This window comes from Ranitomeya imitator, chromosome 6 (genome assembly GCF_032444005.1).
Source record: "Ranitomeya imitator isolate aRanImi1 chromosome 6, aRanImi1.pri, whole genome shotgun sequence".
In the NCBI taxonomy this organism is placed as follows: domain Eukaryota; kingdom Metazoa; phylum Chordata; class Amphibia; order Anura; family Dendrobatidae; genus Ranitomeya; species Ranitomeya imitator.
This window is the reverse complement of record NC_091287.1, coordinates 357,899,569-357,918,870: the sequence shown is the minus strand read 5'-3', so window position 1 is coordinate 357,918,870 and position 19,302 is coordinate 357,899,569. Positions and strand designations below refer to the sequence as shown.

General features: G+C 49.0%; 1 protein-coding gene across 1 annotated transcript in view; it reads left to right on the top strand.

Annotated features, from left to right (window-relative positions):
• The first annotated feature begins 1,819 nt into the window (after nt 1-1,819).
• ZNF407 (zinc finger protein 407) overlaps nt 1,820-19,302 on the top strand; it is a 711,460-nt gene continuing 693,977 nt past the window's right edge. The window contains exon 1 of the mRNA XM_069730962.1: nt 1,820-1,897. The gene's annotated coding sequence lies outside the window, so the exon portion shown is untranslated. The remainder of the gene's footprint in view (nt 1,898-19,302) is intronic.

The window sequence follows — 19,302 nt, the reverse complement described above, 5'->3', positions numbered from 1 at the left end:
CAGTAATGGAGGAGCGGAGCTGTGTGATGGGCTAGTGCCTGTAATGGAGGAGCGGAGCTGTGTGGTGGGCTAGTGCCTGTAATGGAGCAGAGCTGTGTGGTGGGCTCGTGCCTGTAATGGAGGAGCGGAGGTGTGTGGTGGGCTCGTGCCTGTAATGGAGGAGCGGAGCTGTGTGGTGGGCTAGTGCCTGTAATGGAGGAGCGGAGCTGTGTGGTGGGCTAGTGCCTGTAATGGAGGAGCAGAGCTGTGTGATGGGCTAGTGCCTGTAATGGAGGAGCGGAGCTGTGTGGTGGGCTAGTGCCTGTAATGGAGGAGCGGAGCTGTGTGGTGGGCTAGTGCCTGTAATGGAGGAGCGGAGCTGTGTGGTGGGCACGTGCCTGTAATGGAGGAGCGGAGCTGTGTGGTGGGCTCATGCCTGTAATGGAGGAGCGGATCTGTGTGGTGGGCTAGTGCCTGTAATGGAGGAGCGGAGCTGTGTGTTGGGCTCATGCCTGTAATGGAGGAGCGGAGCTGAGCTAAGGTAGTGCCTGTAATGGAGGAGCGGAGCTGTGTGATGGGCTAGTGCCTGTAATGGAGGAGCGGAGCTGTGTGGTGGGCTCGTGCCTGTAATGGAGGAGCGGAGCTGTGTGATGGGCTAGTGCCTGTAATGGAGGAGAGGAGCTGTGTGGTGGGCTAGTGCCTGTAATGGAGGAGAGGAGCTGTGTGGTGGGCTCGTGCCTGTAATGGAGGAGCGGAGCTGTGATGGGCTAGTGCCTGTAATGGAGGAGCGGAGCTGTGTGGTGGGCTAGTGCCTGTAATGGAGGAGCGGAGCTGTGTGGTGGGCTCATGCCTGTAATGGAGGAGCGGAGCTGTGTGGTGGGCTCGTGCCAGTAATGGAGGAGCGGAGCTGTGTGATGGGCTAGTGCCTGTAATGGAGGAGCGGAGCTGTGTGGTGGGCTAGTGCCTGTAATGGAGCAGAGCTGTGTGGTGGGCTCGTGCCTGTAATGGAGGAGCGGAGGTGTGTGGTGGGCTCGTGCCTGTAATGGAGGAGCGGAGCTGTGTGGTGGGCTAGTGCCTGTAATGGAGGAGCGGAGCTGTGTGGTGGGCTAGTGCCTGTAATGGAGGAGCAGAGCTGTGTGATGGGCTAGTGCCTGTAATGGAGGAGCGGAGCTGTGTGATGGGCTAGTGCCTGTAATGGAGGAGCGGAGCTGTGTGGTGGGCTAGTGCCTGTAATGGAGGAGCGGAGCTGTGTGGTGGGCACGTGCCTGTAATGGAGGAGCGGAGCTGTGTGGTGGGCTAGTGCCTGTAATGGAGGAGCGGAGCTGTGTGGTGGGCACGTGCCTGTAATGGAGGAGCGGATCTGTGTGGTGGGCTAGTGCCTGTAATGGAGGAGCGGAGCTGTGTGTTGGGCTCATGCCTGTAATGGAGGAGCGGAGCTGAGCTAAGGTAGTGCCTGTAATGGAGGAGCGGAGCTGTGTGATGGGCTAGTGCCTGTAATGGAGGAGCGGAGGTGTGTGGTGGGCTCGTGCCTGTAATGGAGGAGCGGAGGTGTGTGGTGGGCTCCTGCCTGTAATGGACACAAAAGCCCGCCACACACAGGCCGTCCATTACAGGCGCTACCTCACCACACACAGCTCCGCTCCTCCATTACATACATTAGCCCGCCACACACAGTTCCTCCATTACAGACACTACCTCACCGTCACCACACAATTCAGCCAAACACAACCGCGGCTTCTTCCTAGTTTTCTTTTTAATGCTGCGCGCACAAACAAACCCCGTCACGTGCTTCAGCTATCCCCGCCCCTTGGCGTTTAGCGTTTCACAGGAGCTGTGACGCAATCGCGTCCCGTGTCTACGGCAGGCCACTGGTGACTTAGATCATCGTGGGCGAACGCGCAGCTTTTATTTACAAGCGGTAAGTGCACTTTGTGGCCTGGGCCGGGAGCTATCGCCAGGCAGCAGGATGTTATCGGGCGCCATTGCCGTCAGTGTGAGCGCCCCAGCCCAGGAGGGAGGCTTGTGGGGGCTGCGCGCCGGCCACTGCCTGCTCAGGGCTTTTTGGGCCTCTACGCCGCCGTCGTTTTGTCCTGTACGGATAGTGTGCAGCTTCTGATTGGCTGAGGAAATGATGTTAGACATTCACACGCCCATTTACCGTCACCTCAGTCCACTGTGCACCGGTCTGTGGCAGTGCCCGCCTGTCACCCGGGGCCTGAAACTCGCGTGTACTAGCTGCGCTGCCTGTGAACGGTCAGCCAGGCGCACAGTGCGGGGCGGCCATTGGCTGCGTGTCTGTGCCTGGACGTTCTGGGCAGCCTGATGGAGCAGTGCACGTGTGAATGTAATCTCCTCATACACATGCCGGACTGACAATGTGTAACACTGCACAATGCCGGACTGACGGTGTAACACTGCACAATGCACATACACATGCCAGACTGACGGTGTAACACTGCACAATGCACATACACATGCCAGACTGACGGTGTGTAACACTGCACAATGCCGGACTGACAATGTGTAACACTGCACAATGCCAGACTGACGGTGTAACACTGCACAATGCACATACACATGCCAGACTGACGGTGTAACACTGCACAATGCACATACACATGCCGGACTGACGGTGTGTAACACTGCACAATGCCGGACTGACGGTGTAACACTGCACAATGCACATACACATGCCAGACTGACGGTGTAACACTGCACATACACATGCCGGACTGACGGTGTAACACTGCACATACACATGCCGGACTGACGGTGTAACACTGCACAATGCACATACACATGCCGGACTGACGGTGTAACACTGCACATGCACATACACATGCCGGACTGACAGTGTAACACTGCACAATGCCGGACTGACAGTGTAACACTGCACAATGCACATACACATGCCAGACTGACGGTGTAACACTGCACAATGCACATACACATGCCAGACTGACGGTGTAACACTGCACATGCACATACACATGTCGGACTGACGGTGTAACACTGCACAATGCCGGACTGACAGTGTAACACTGCACAATGCACATACACATGCCAGACTGACGGTGTAACACTGCACAATGCACATACACATGCCAGACTGACGGTGTAACACTGCACAATGCACATACACATGCCGGACTGACGGTGTAACACTGCACATGCACATACACATGCCGGACTGACAGTGTAACACTGCACATGCACATACACATGCCGGACTGACGGTGTAACACTGCACATGCACATACACATGCCAGACTGACGGTGTAACACTGCACATGCACATACACATGCCGGACTGACGGTGTAACACTGCACATGCACATACACATGCCGGACTGACAGTGTAACACTGCACATGCACATACACATGCCGGACTGACGGTGTAACACTGCACATGCACATACACATGCCAGACTGACGGTGTAACACTGCACATGCACATACACATGCCGGACTGACGGTGTAACACTGCACATGCACATACACATGCCGGACTGACGGTGTAACACTGCACATGCACATACACATGCCGGACTGACGGTGTAACACTGCACAATGCCGGACTGACAGTGTAACACTGCACAATGCACATACACATGCCAGACTGACGGTGTAACACTGCACAATGCACATACACATGCCAGACTGACGGTGTAACACTGCACAATGCACATACACATGCCAGACTGACGGTGTAACACTGCACATGCACATACACATGCCGGACTGACGGTGTAACACTGCACAATGCACATACACATGCCGGACTGACGGTGTAACACTGCACATGCACATACACATGCCGGACTGACGGTGTAACACTGCACATGCACATACACATGCCGGACTGACAGTGTAACACTGCACAATGCCGGACTGACAGTGTAACACTGCACAATGCACATACACATGCCAGACTGACGGTGTAACACTGCACAATGCACATACACATGCCAGACTGACGGTGTAACACTGCACAATGCACATACACATGCCAGACTGACGGTGTAACACTGCACATGCACATACACATGCCGGACTGACGGTGTAACACTGCACAATGCACATACACATGCCGGACTGACGGTGTAACACTGCACATGCACATACACATGCCGGACTGACGGTGTAACACTGCACATGCACATACACATGCCGGACTGACAGTGTAACACTGCACAATGCCGGACTGACAGTGTAACACTGCACAATGCACATACACATGCCAGACTGACGGTGTAACACTGCACAATGCACATACACATGCCAGACTGACGGTGTAACACTGCACAATGCACATACACATGCCAGACTGACGGTGTAACACTGCACAATGCACATACACATGCCGGACTGACGGTGTAACACTGCACAATGCACATACACATGCCGGACTGACGGTGTAACACTGCACAATGCACATACACATGCCAGACTGACGGTGTAACACTGCACAATGCACATACACATGCCGGACTGACGGTGTGTAACACTGCACAATGCCGGACTGACGGTGTAACACTGCACAATGCACATACACATGCCAGACTGACGGTGTAACACTGCACATACACATGCCGGACTGACGGTGTAACACTGCACATACACATGCCGGACTGACGGTGTAACACTGCACAATGCACATACACATGCCGGACTGACGGTGTAACACTGCACATGCACATACACATGCCGGACTGACAGTGTAACACTGCACAATGCCGGACTGACAGTGTAACACTGCACAATGCACATACACATGCCAGACTGACGGTGTAACACTGCACAATGCACATACACATGCCAGACTGACGGTGTAACACTGCACATGCACATACACATGTCGGACTGACGGTGTAACACTGCACAATGCCGGACTGACAGTGTAACACTGCACAATGCACATACACATGCCAGACTGACGGTGTAACACTGCACAATGCACATACACATGCCAGACTGACGGTGTAACACTGCACAATGCACATACACATGCCGGACTGACGGTGTAACACTGCACATGCACATACACATGCCGGACTGACAGTGTAACACTGCACATGCACATACACATGCCGGACTGACGGTGTAACACTGCACATGCACATACACATGCCAGACTGACGGTGTAACACTGCACATGCACATACACATGCCGGACTGACGGTGTAACACTGCACATGCACATACACATGCCGGACTGACGGTGTAACACTGCACATGCACATACACATGCCGGACTGACGGTGTAACACTGCACAATGCCGGACTGACAGTGTAACACTGCACAATGCACATACACATGCCAGACTGACGGTGTAACACTGCACAATGCACATACACATGCCAGACTGACGGTGTAACACTGCACAATGCACATACACATGCCAGACTGACGGTGTAACACTGCACATGCACATACACATGCCGGACTGACGGTGTAACACTGCACAATGCACATACACATGCCGGACTGACGGTGTAACACTGCACATGCACATACACATGCCGGACTGACGGTGTAACACTGCACATGCACATACACATGCCGGACTGACAGTGTAACACTGCACAATGCCGGACTGACAGTGTAACACTGCACAATGCACATACACATGCCAGACTGACGGTGTAACACTGCACAATGCACATACACATGCCAGACTGACGGTGTAACACTGCACAATGCACATACACATGCCAGACTGACGGTGTAACACTGCACATGCACATACACATGCCGGACTGACGGTGTAACACTGCACAATGCACATACACATGCCGGACTGACGGTGTAACACTGCACATGCACATACACATGCCGGACTGACGGTGTAACACTGCACATGCACATACACATGCCGGACTGACAGTGTAACACTGCACAATGCCGGACTGACAGTGTAACACTGCACAATGCACATACACATGCCAGACTGACGGTGTAACACTGCACAATGCACATACACATGCCAGACTGACGGTGTAACACTGCACAATGCACATACACATGCCAGACTGACGGTGTAACACTGCACAATGCACATACACATGCCGGACTGACGGTGTAACACTGCACAATGCACATACACATGCCGGACTGACGGTGTAACACTGCACAATGCACATACACATGCCGGACTGACGGTGTAACACTGCACATGCACATACACATGCCGGACTGACGGTGTAACACTGCACATGCACATACACATGCCGGACTGACGGTGTAACACTGCACAATGCACATACACATGCCGGACTGAGTGTGTGTAACTCTGCACAATGCACATACACAGGCCGGACTGACGGTGTAACACTGCACAATGCACATACACATGCCGGACTGAGTGTGTAACACTGCACAATGCACATACACATGCCGGACTGACTGTGTGTAACACTGCACAATGCACATGCCGGACTGACTGTGTGTAACACTGCACAATGCACATACACATGCCGGACTGACGGTGTAACACTGCACAATGCACATACACATGCCGGACTGACTGTGTGTAACACTGCACAATGCACATACACATGCCGGACTGACTGTGTGTAACTCTGCACAATGCACATACACATGCCGGACTGACTGTGTAACACTGCACAATGCACATACACATGCCGGACTGACTGTGTGTAACACTGCACAATGCACATACACATGCCGGACTGACTGTGTGTAACTCTGCACAATGCACATACACAGGCCGGACTGACTGTGTAACACTGCACAATGCACATACACATGCCGGACTGACTGTGTAACACTGCACAGTGCACATACACATGCCGGACTGACAGTGTAACACTGCACAATGCACATATGGATCGCCCCCACGTAAGGGCAGTGGGGTACTCGGTACCGGGTCCTTCAGTTCCCTCAGCGAGGATGTCACGGTGGCCCGACCCGGACAGTGGCCATATGAGGGCCGCCCAATAAAAGGCATAGTTCGTAGATAACGGTAGTGTTCGTGATGCCACCTTTGGTATTCAGTCAGAGTGACCGACGCTGCTCAGGGGTCCACTGGGGTGGTGTTATGGCAGCTAGATGGTGTACCTTCCCACAGGTGAAGTATTTCCCTAGGGCTTTCCAGAAGTGTAGCTGATGGTGGAGGATGTAAGACGCGGCGAATAACGAGGACACAATGGGTGCAGTCTCTTTACCTTTACTGAAGGCTTCAGCATCCACAATCCAGAGTGCCGGATAACAGGGTAGGCGGAGTCCGGCCGGTCTGATGGCAATTCCAGAGTCCCCTTATCCAGGTGGAAATCAGTAGCCTCCCCCTTGCGCACAGTAGCGTAGTAGGTCCCTACTTGCATAAGCTACCATAGCGTCCTCACTGTTGTTACTTCTCTCTCTCTGTCCCCCAGATGGATAGGACAAACCCGTATGACGGTGATGGCCTGAGGCTATTTCATAGGGACCCTAGAGACGCCCCTCCTCCACAATTGCCACCGTGTCTGCTTAGGTGTTTAGGTCGGACCGCCAGCTTGGAATTGACTGCCCTGCCGGTCTCTGAAGTAATGCGTAGAGTCTATTACTCCCTCGGTGTTCTGGCCACCGGCCCGTGCTCCAGAAGGAGGCAGCCTCTCTCAGGACAGGACTCCTTCTGGTTTTTGTTCTCCTTTTGCTGTGACTTTGTGGCTCACTCCCTACAACACAATTCCTTTTGTGTCCCTTCTTAGGATGCTGCCGCATGGGTTGCAGGCGCAGCTCCGTGTACTTTCTGTCCTCCTCAGACCGCAGTCTGGATCTGACTGGAGATCACTCCAGCCAGCTCGACCTGGAGACCTTTCCTTGTCGGTCTCCAGCCAGGAACTCTCCTCTCCTCCTCCCTAACTTCCTAACCAACCCACCAGTTTTACCCTGTGTGAGGAGTGGCCTAGTAAATAGAACCCTTAGCTCCCCCTGGTGGACTGGCGTGTGAAGTGTGTTGTGTGTTTTGTGATACCTGGCAAGGTGAACTCCTTTAGTGCCATCAGACGTAACATCACTCCCCCCTGGTGGAAGAACGACATTACTGCAACGACCAGGACTCTGGGGCGCTGCACATACACATGCCGGACTGACTGTATAACACTGCACAATGCACATGCCGGACTGACTGTGTAACACTGCACAATGCACATACACATGCCGGACTGACTGTGTAACACTGCACATACACATGCCGGACTGACTGTGTGTAACGCTGCACAATGCACATACACATACACATGCCGGACTGACTGTGTAACGCTGCACAATGCAAATATACATGTCGGACTGACGGTGTAACACTGCACAATGCACATACACATGCCGGATTGACAGTGTAACACTGCACAATGCACATACACATGCCAGACTGACAGTGTGACTCTGCACAATGCACATGCCGGACTGACTGTGTAACGCTGCACAATGCAAATATACATGTCGGACTGACGGTGTAACACTGCACAATGCACATACACATGCCGGATTGACAGTGTAACACTGCACAATGCACATACACATGCTGGACTGACAGTGTGTAACACTGCACAATGCACATACACATGCCGGACTGACAGTGTGTAACGCTGAACAATGCACATACACATGTCGGACTGACTGTGTGTAACGCTGCACAATGCACATACACATACACTGTAACACTGCACAATGCACATACACATGCCAGACTGACAATGTAACACTGCACAATGCACATACACATGCCAGACTGACAATGTAACATTGCACAATGCACATACACATGCCAGACTGACAGTGTGTATCCATGCACAATGCACATACACATGCCGGACGGACTGTGTAACACTGCACATACACATGCTGGACTGACTGTGTAACTCTGCACAATGCACATACACATGCCGGACTCATTGTGTGTAACGCTGCACAATGTACATACCATACACATGTGGGACTGACTGTGTGTAACGCTGCACAATGCACATACACATGTGGGACTGACTGTGTGTAACGCTGCACAATGCACATACACATGCCGGACTGACAGTGTGTAGCGATGCACATATATGTATGTAACTTCTATATAATTGTCTAAGGGTCACTTCCGTCTGTCTGTCCTTCTGTCTGTCATGGATATTCATTGGTCGCGGCCTCTGTCTGTCATGGAATCCAAGTCACTGATTGGTCTCGCCAGCTACCTGTCATGGCTGTCGCGACCAATCAGCGACGGCCGCAGTCCAATTAGTCCCTCCCTACTCCGCTGCAGTCGGCGCCCGCTCCATACTCCCCACAGTCACCGCTCACACAGGGTTAATGCCAGCAGTAACGGACCGCGGTATGCCGCGGGTAACTCATTCCGTTACCGCTGCTATTAACCCTGTGTGACCAAGTTTTGCTATTGATGCTGCCTATGCAGCGTCAATAGCAAAAACATCTAATGTTAAAAATAATTAAAAAAAATAACAAATCGTTATATACTCACCTTTCGCAACGCTCCGGTGACCTCCGGCAGGTTCCGTTGCCAAGAATGGTATGGGAGAAGGACCTGCCATGACGTCACGGTCATGTGACCGCGATGTCATCACAGGGCCTGTGCGCCTGCGCGAGAAGGACCTGCCATGACGTCATGGTCATGTGACCGCGACGTCATCACAGGCCCTGCGCGAGAAGGACCTGCCATGACGTCACGGTCATGTGACCGCGACGTCCTCACAGGGCCTGTGCGCCTGCGCGAGAAGGACCTGTCATGGTCATGTGACCGCGACGTCATCACAGGCCCTGCGCGAGAATGACCTGCCATGACGTCACGGTCATGTTACCGCGACGTCATCACAGTGCCTGCGCGAGAATGACCTGCCATGACGTCACGGTCATGTGACCGAACTACATGGGGCCCTCGGAAGGTGAGTATATGTTTATTTTTTAACCTGTGACATAAATGGCTGGGCAATATACTACGTAGCTGGGCAATATACTACATGGCTGGCCAATATACTGTGTGGCTGGGCAAGATACTACGTGGCTCTGTGCTGTATACTACGTGGCTGGGCAATATACTACGTGGCTGGGCAATATACTACGTGGCTGGGCAATATACTATGTGGCTGGGCAATATGCTACGTGACTGGGCAATATACTACGTGGCTGGGCAATATACTACGTGGCTGGGCAATATACTACGTGGCTGGGCAATATACTATGTGGCTGGGCAATATGCTACGTGACTGGGCAATATACTACGTGGCTGGGCAATATACTACGTGTCTGTGCTGTATACTACGTCGCTGGGCAATATACTACGTGGACATGCATATTCTAGAATACATTAAAATTGGGCCACCATCTAGTGTGTATATATATATATATATATATATATATATATATATATATTATGTATGTATGTGCCGGCCTGATTGTATATACAGTACCTATACCGAATGAGCATGTGATGTGGGGGTGTATGTATATATCTGGATTCCAGCCTGACTGTGTATCCATGCAGAATAAACATGTGTAATGTAATATACATATATACCATACGTTTGTGTTCTAGCTTGATAGTTTATACCAGTTATATATATATATATATATATATATATATATATATATATATATATATATATATATATATATATATATATATATATATATATATATATATTTGACAATAAATGGCTCAATCTAACCACTAACCATGAGTATAGAAAAAGTTTTGGTGTTATCATTCATATTCGCTGAAAAAAGGCCAAGAAAGCAAAAATTCTGTAAACTGTTTGAGCATAAATATATATATATATATATATATATATATATCTATATATATATATATATATATATATATATATATATATATATATATATATAAATGGAACAGCACAAATCCTCTACTTTTCTTCGGGTGCAAAGCCCAGACAACCTGTCCACTGGTTGTTTTCAGTCCATATGTTTCACAAAAGCCGGCAGCACTCCATTATCTTTGAGATAATGTGCAGGTGTTTATTTAACCCTGCTGTTCTGTTGGTCAAAAATGACCGACTTTGAACTTCAATATTCTTTAAAATATTCAAGATGCGGCTCTGAAACCCGTGGCCGACCGACCCATCCTCATTTAAGTCAATCAACCACAAGTTTCAGAACCGCATCTTGAACACCCCAAAAAATACCAAAGTTCAAAATAGGTCTCCCCAGACCGAACAGAACAGCAGGGTTAAGCCCACATCTCCGTGCAACGTTTCGGCTCTAAATGAGCCTTTCTCAAGCAGTGAACAATCCTTTATACAACATATATATATATAGGGACATAACCCTATCATCCTCTAAAAACAGCCAATCGGTGAACCTCATATATTACAAAAAAATTACATTTCATCATAAAGTGTATTAGTGCCAGCAGTGTACAATTAAAACTACATAAGTCAACTCCTTCATACAGTAACTGTCTATACATTCATTCAGCCTACCTCTGGAGGGACATATCGTTAATGGAGGATGCAGCATGTTGTCAGCGTTCCAGACCAGCTATTGCGCAAGTCACAGCGCTTCTGTACGCATCATAGTCACATGTTAGGAAGGAGGCCAATGGGAACCGCTAATCCCCATCAAGCGTCACGCGCATGCGCGGTAGCGCCGAAAATCACCATCTTGGTTGTGGAATCACATCGAGGACTCCTTAGCGTCGCGTGCATGCGCCGTAGCACCAGAACTCACTATCTTAGTAAGAATCACAAAAAGATCTCCTCAACGTCACTCTGGACGTAGCATACATAATGTATGCACAGTAGCACCTGCGGACGCCATTTTGGTAGTGGCATCACAACATGGTACTTGTCAAAACACCATTTTAGTTGTGGCATACTTTCTAATTTATTATTATTATTATTATACATTTTTATAGCGCCATTTATTCCATGGCGCTTTACATGTGAATACGGGGCAAATATAGACAATTACATTAAACATGAGCAGATAACAAGGCACACGAGTACATAAGGAGGGAGGACCCTGCCCGCGAGGGCTCACAGTCTGCAGGGGGTGGGTGAGGATACACTAGGAGAGGGAAGAGCTGGCTGTGCGGCTGTTCAGTAGGTTGAGGATCACTACAGGCTGTAGGCTTGTCGGAAGAGATGAGTATAAAAATAAAAGTATGGACCGCCACAAGTAGCTCATTAGAAAGTATGCCACAACTAACATGGTGTTTTGACAAGTACCATGTTGTGTAGCCACAACAGTCACGGACCGCCCCCGGCACACCGCGATCAAACATGATCGCGATGTGCCGGCGGTACAGGGAAGCATCGCGCAGGGAGGGGGCTCCCTGCGTGCTTCCCTGAGACCCCCGCAGCAACGCGATGTGATCGCGTTGCTGCACGGGTCTCTTACCTCCCATCCCTGCAGCAGGCCGGATCCAAAATGGCCACGGCATCCGGGTCCTGCAGGGAGGGAGGTGGCTTACCAAGTGCCTGCTCAGAGCAGGCGCTTGGTAAGCCTGCACTGCTGTAAGTCAGATCGCTGATCTGACAGAGTGCTGTGCAAACTGTCAGATCAGCGATCTGTGATGTCCCCTCCGGGACAAAGTAAAAAAGTAAAAAAAAAATTTCCACATGTGTAAAAAAAAAAAAAAAATCCTAAATAATGAAAAAGAAAAAATATATATTATTCCCATAAATACATTTCTTTATCTAAATAAAAAAAGACAAACAATAAAAGTACACATATTTAGTATCGCCGCATCCGAAAGACCCAACCTATAAAACTGTCCCACTAGTTAACCCCTTCAGTAAACACCGTAAGGAAAAAAAAAAACGAGGCAAAAAACAACGCTTTATTATCATACCGCCGAACAAAAAGTGGAATAACACGCGATCAAAAAGAGATATAAATAACCATGGTAACGCTGAAAACTTCATCTTGTCCCGCTAAAAACGAGCCGCCATACAGCATCATCAGCAAAAAAATAAAAAAGTTATAGTCCTCAGAATATAGCGATGCAAAAATAATTCTTTTTTCTATAAAATAGTTTTTATCGTATAAAAGCGCCAAAACATAAAAAAAGATATAAATGATGTATCACTGTAAACATACTGACCTGAAGAATAAAACTGCTTTATCAATTTTACCAAACGCGGAACGTTATAAACGCCTCCCCCAAAAGAAATTCATGAATAGCTGGTTTTTGGTCATTCTGCCTCACAAAAATCGGAATAAAAAGCGATCAAAAAATGTCACGTGCCCGAAAATGTTACCAATAAAAATGTCAACTCGTCCTGCAAAAAACAAGACCTCACATGACTCTGTGGACCAAAATATGGAAAAATTATAGCTCTCAAAATGTGGTAACGCAAAAAATATTTTTTGCAATAAAAAGCGTTTTTCAGTGTGTGACGGCTGCCAATCATAAAAATCCGCTAAAAACCCCGCTATAAAAGTAAATCAAACCCCCCTTCATCACCCCCATAGTTAGGGAAAAATTAAAAAATGTATTTATTTCCATTTTCCCGTTAGGGCTAGGGTTGGGGCTAGGGTTAAGGCTACAGTTAGGGTTGGGGCTAAAGTTAGGGTTAGGGTTTGGAGTACATTTACGGTTGGGATTAGGGTTAGGGGTGTGTCTGGGTTAGAGGTGTGGTTAGGGTTACCGCTGGGATTAGGGTTAGGGGTGTGTTTGGATTAGGGTTTCAGCTATAATTGGGGGGTTTCCACTGTTTAGGCACATCAGGGGCTCTCCAAACGCAACATGGCATCCGATCTCAATGCCAGCCAATTCTGCGTTGAAAAAGTAAAACAGTGCTCCTTCCCTTCCGAGCTCTCCTGTGTGCCCAAACAGGGGTTTACCCCAACATATGGGGTATCAGCGTACTCAGGACAAATTGGACAACAACTTTTGCGGTCCAATTTCTCCTGTTACCCTTGGGAAAATACAAAACGGGGGGCTAAAAAATAATTTTTGTGGGAAAAATGATTTTTTATTTTTACGGTTCTACATTATAAACTTCTGTGAAGCACTTGGTGGGTCAAAGTGCTCACCACACCTCTAGATAAGTTCCTTAGGGGGTCTACTTTCCAAAACGGTGTCACTTGTGGGGGGTTTCAATGTTTAGGCACATCTTACATCAGTGGCTCTCCAAACGTAACATGGCATCCCATCTCAATTCCAGTCAATTTTGCATTGAAAAGTCAAACGGCGCTCCGTCGCTTCCAAGCTCTGTCATGCGCCCAAACAGTGGTTTACCCCCACATATGGGGTATCGGTGTACTCAGGACAAATTGTACAACAACTTTTGGGGTCCATTTTCCCCTGTTACCCTTGGTAAAATATAACAGATTGGAGCTCAAGTAAATTTTTTGTGAAAAAAGGTAAATGTTCATTTTTATTTAAACATTCCAAAAATTCCTGTGAAACACCTGAAGGGTTAATAAACTTCTTGAATGTGGTTTTGAGCACCTTGAGGGGTGCAGTTTTTAGAATGGTGTCACACTTGGATATTTTCTATCATATAGACCCCTCAAAATGACTTCAACTGAGATGTGGTCCCTAAAAAAATAAATGGTGTTGTAAAAATGGGAAATTGCTGGTCAACTTTTAACCCTTATAACTCCCTAAGAAAAAAAAATTTTGGTTCCAAAATTGTGCTGATGTAAAGTAGACATGTGGGAAATGTTACGTATTAAGTATTTTGTGTGACATATCTCTGTGATTTAATTGCCTAAAAATTCAAAGTTGGAAAATTGCGAAATTTTCAAAATTTTCGCCAACTTTCCGTTTTTTTCACAAATAAACGCAGGTAATATCAAAGAAATTTTACCACTATCATGAAGTACAATATGTCAAGAGAAAACAATGTCAGAATCCCTGGGATCCGTAGAAGCGTTCCAGAGTTATAACCTCATAAAGGGACAGTGGTCAGAATTGTAAAAATTGGCCTGGTCATTAACGGGGGGGGACCACCGTTTGAGCGCATGGCAGAGCTCGGAAGGGAAGGAGCATCATTTGGAATGCAGACTTAGATGGATTGGTCTGCAGGCGTCACATTGCGTTTGCAGAGCCCCTAATGTACCTAAACAGTAGAAACCCCCCACAAGTGACCCCATATTGGAAACTAGACCCCCCCAAGTAACTTACCTAGATGTGTTGTGAGAACTTTGAACCCCCAAGTGTTTCACTACAGTTTATAACGCAGAGCCGTGAAAATAATAAAAAAAAAAATTTACCCCCAAAATTATATTTTAGCCCCCAGTTTTGTATTTTCCCGAGGGTAAGAGGAGAAATTGGACCCCAAAAGTTGTTGTCCAATTTGTCATGATTACGCTGATACCCCATGTTGGGGTAAACCCCTGTTTGGGCACACGGGAGAGCTCGGAAGGGAAGAAGCACTGTTTTACTTTTTCAACGCAGAATTGGCTGGCATTGAGATCGGACGCCATGTTGCGTTTGGAGAGCCCCTGATGTGCCTAAACAGTGGAAACCCCCCCAATTATAACTGAAACCCTAATCCAAACACACCCCTAACCCTAATCCCAGCAGTAACCCTAATCACACCTCTAACCCTGACATACCCCTAACCCTAATATCAACCCTATTCCCAACCGTAAATGTAATCTAAACCCTAACCGTAACTTTAGCCCCAATCCTAACTGTAGCCTTAACCCTAGCCCCAACCCTAACCCTAGCCCTAATGGGAAAATGGAAATAAATACATACAAATTTTTCCCTAACTAAGTGGGTGATGAAGGGGGGTTTGATTTACTTTTATAGCGGGTTTTTTAGCAGATTTTTATGATTGGCAGCCGTCACACACTGAAAGACGCTTTTTATTGCAAAAAATATTTTTTGCGTTACCACATTTTGAGAGCTATAATTTTTCCATATTTTGGTCCACAGAGTCATGTGAGGTCTTGTTTTTTGCGGGACGAGTTGACGTTTTTATTGGTAACATTTTCGGGCACGTGACATTTTTTGATCGCTTTTTATTCCGTTTTTTGTGAGGCAGAATGACCAAAAACCAGCTATTCGTGAATTTCTTTTGGGGGAGGCGTTTATACCGTTCCGCGTTTGGTAAAATTGATGAAGCAGTTTTATTCTTCGGGTCAGTACGATTACAGAGATACCTCATTTATATCTTTTTTTTATGTTTTGGCGCTTTTATACAATAAAAACTATTTTATAGAAAAAATAATTATTTTTGCATCGCTTTATTCTGAGGACTATAACTTTTTTATTTTTTTTGCTGATGATGCTGTATGGCGGCTCGTTTTTTCGGGATAAGATGACTTTTTCAGCGGTACCATGGTTATTTATATCTGTCTTTTTGATCGCGTGTTATTCCACTTTTTGTTCGGCGGTATGATAATAAAGCGTTGTTTTTTGCCTTGTTTTTTATCGGTCATCCATGACAGCACTACGGAGAGAGGGGATCCGCCCTTCAGGAACAGGAAAACCTACAGATACATAAGGGCGGCACCTCTCCCACGCATCAGTTGGTTTCCTGTTCCTGGAGGACAGGATTCCCTTCAGATACTACTTCGATCACCTATCAAGACCCAGGCCGGCTGTCCGACCCAGGTAGCGAGGGGGTCTCCTACCTCGGGCAGTGCTGGTCCCTGGAAGCGCCACGGTGGGTCTGGGTAGGACTCCACTACAGTGAGCGGTGCAGCGTGAAGCGGCGTCCGGTGGAGGTCCGTCCCCAGTGGCAGCGAGGTGAGTATGTCCCCCCCCTGGGGTCCGTTCACCCTCCTGGGCCTCGGTCTTCCCCACCTCTGGTCCCCGTCGGTGCAGTGCGGTGCAGTGTCCTGTGCGCTTCTTCCGGTTCGGGGGGGGGGGGGGGCGGACCGGAGCCGGGGGTCGGTCGCCGGCTTGTGCCGCAATCGCCGCTGTGCTGCGGTCGTGGGCGGCGATAGTAAGGCGGCGGGCGGCTGGGGGGGTCCCTGAGCTCACTGCCCGGTACCGGAAGTGACACGCGGGGGGGGGGGGCTAGACCGGAAGTGAAACACCGGCCGGTTTTTAAAAAAAACAAAAAACGCCGCTATCCTGCATGTGGCGGGGCGGGGGGAGGGGGGCGGCGCAAGGATCTGCAGGTGTGGGGGTGGATTTGGCCACGCATCTGCACATGTTCTGGATCTGGGGAAGGGCTATATGTAGCCATACAGAGCGCTGCAGGGCTGCTTGTGAGCCCATCTGCACCTATGGATGAGCCGGAAGCTACCGTCGGTCTGCTGGAGGAGCAGGACAGATCCTCGCAGAGGTCCCATGCGAACCCCCAGCCGAAGACCCGCGGACGCAGTAATCAGCCCAGTCGCAGCTCTAGACAAAAGGATCTGGACCGACCCCCCCCCCCCCAGTGATCCGGTACCTACCGCTACTGCCCGGGTAAGAGATCTACGTGAACGTACCCTGATGCAGTCTTTTCCTATGTTTATTTCCGTAGTGGAAAAAATGCGCTGGTAAGGTTAAAAACAAGGAGTGCGCGCTATGCGCTTGCCCTTTGCCAGACGCCTACCCTAAGAGACTTTGTCAGTCGTGTGTGCGGCAGACGGTAGGAAATAAATTGATGGGAACACGGTATAGCGGTAGCACCGGGGTAAAATTACATAGCCTTTTTCTTCGCTCCCATAGGTGGCGGAAGAGTCTCCTGATTTTACGTCAAACCCTAGGGAGATTATCAGGAAGGAGGTGAAAGATTCCCTGAAATCCCTGTCCCGGGGGGAGCCTTCCAAAAGAAGAAGGGAGCCTAGCGCCTCAGATTCGGATTCGTCCGCTGGCCCTAGAAAGGAGAATGATTCAGACACCTCTGTTTCCTCAGCGTCCTCTTCAGAAGAGGATTCTAATCGTTTCTGTTTTCCGCTGGACCAGATGGACAAGCTGATCAAATCAGATCCACCATGGGGGTGGCTGACGAAAGGCCAGAACTTTCAGCGCAGGACCTAATGTTTGGCGGTCTAGACCCAAAAAAGCGTAGGTCTTTTCCGCTTAATGACAAGGTTCAGAACCTTCAAAAGGGAATGGAGAAAGCCAGAGAAAAAAGGCTCCTTTCCACCGGCCTTTAAACGTAGATATCCCTTTGAGGACCCCCTGGTGAACACGTGGGATAAAGCACCAAAATTGGACGCAGCGGTGGCTAAAGCGTCTAAAAGATCATCTATCCCCTTTGACGACATGGTTTCCTTAAGGGATCCCCTCGATAAGAAGGCTGACTCATTTCTTAAAGGGACATGGGAGATGTCGGCGGGTGCCCTAAGACCTGCAGTAGCGGCGACATGTGCAGCCAGATCAATGATGGTCTGGCTGGATCAGCTAGGGTCCAAATTGGAAGAGGGAGTCTCCAGGGATTCTATGTTAAAATTCCTGCCAACAATTCAGAATGCCGCTGCCTTTCTTGCGGACGCATCTGCAGATTCGGCAAGGATGGCGGCAGGATTATCAAATGCGGCACGCAGGGCCCTGTGGCTGAAATGTTGGCCGGGTGACCTTCAGTCCAGATCCCGTCTGTGCTCTATCCCATGCGAAGGGGAATACCTGTTCGGTCCGGTCCTGGACGAACTGCTGGAGAAAGCCGGAGACGAGAAGAAAAAATATCCTAGTCTACCGACCACTTCTTACAGGCGTCCCTTCGCAGGGAAGAGGTTCTTCCGAAGGAGACCAGCTAGAGACCAGGGCAGATGGGACGATAAAAGGAAGAAAGGTACTGGATTTATGTTTGGAGGTGGGGGATGTCAGGAACCATCCCGGGAAGTCAAAAAACCACCCCAATGACTAGTCGCCCCGGTGGGAGGTGGACTATCTGCCTTCTACCCGGCCTGGTCCAAAATCTCCAGTAGCGATTGGATTTTGGGGATAATAGCTACGGGTCTGCGGCTAGAGTTCTCCTCTATCCCTCAGAATTGCTTCAGAATTACGCCACTCGGGTCCTCTCCAGCAGAACAGGCGGCCCTGGAAATGGAAGTTCACGACCTGCTTGTTAAGAATGTCCTATCGGAGGTTCCGGAAGGAGAACAGGGTAGAGGGTTCTACTCTCCTCTATTCCTGATACGTAAACCTGACGGCTCCTTTAGAACAATTCTTAATCTTAGGGCTCTTAACAATTTCCTGACCGTACAATCATTTAAAATGAAGACTATTAACATCGCAATAAAGCTACTGTTTAAAAACTGCATATTGGTAGTATTGGATTTAAAGGACGCCTATTACCATATCCCCATTTATTCAGGACACCAACGATTCCTGAGGGTGGCGGTGCGGTTGGATGGGGTAGTCAGACATTTCCAGTATAGGGCCCTCCCTTTTGGTATATCGGTCGCCCCTCGGGTGTTTACCAAGGTAATGGCTGAAGTTATGGCACACCTACAT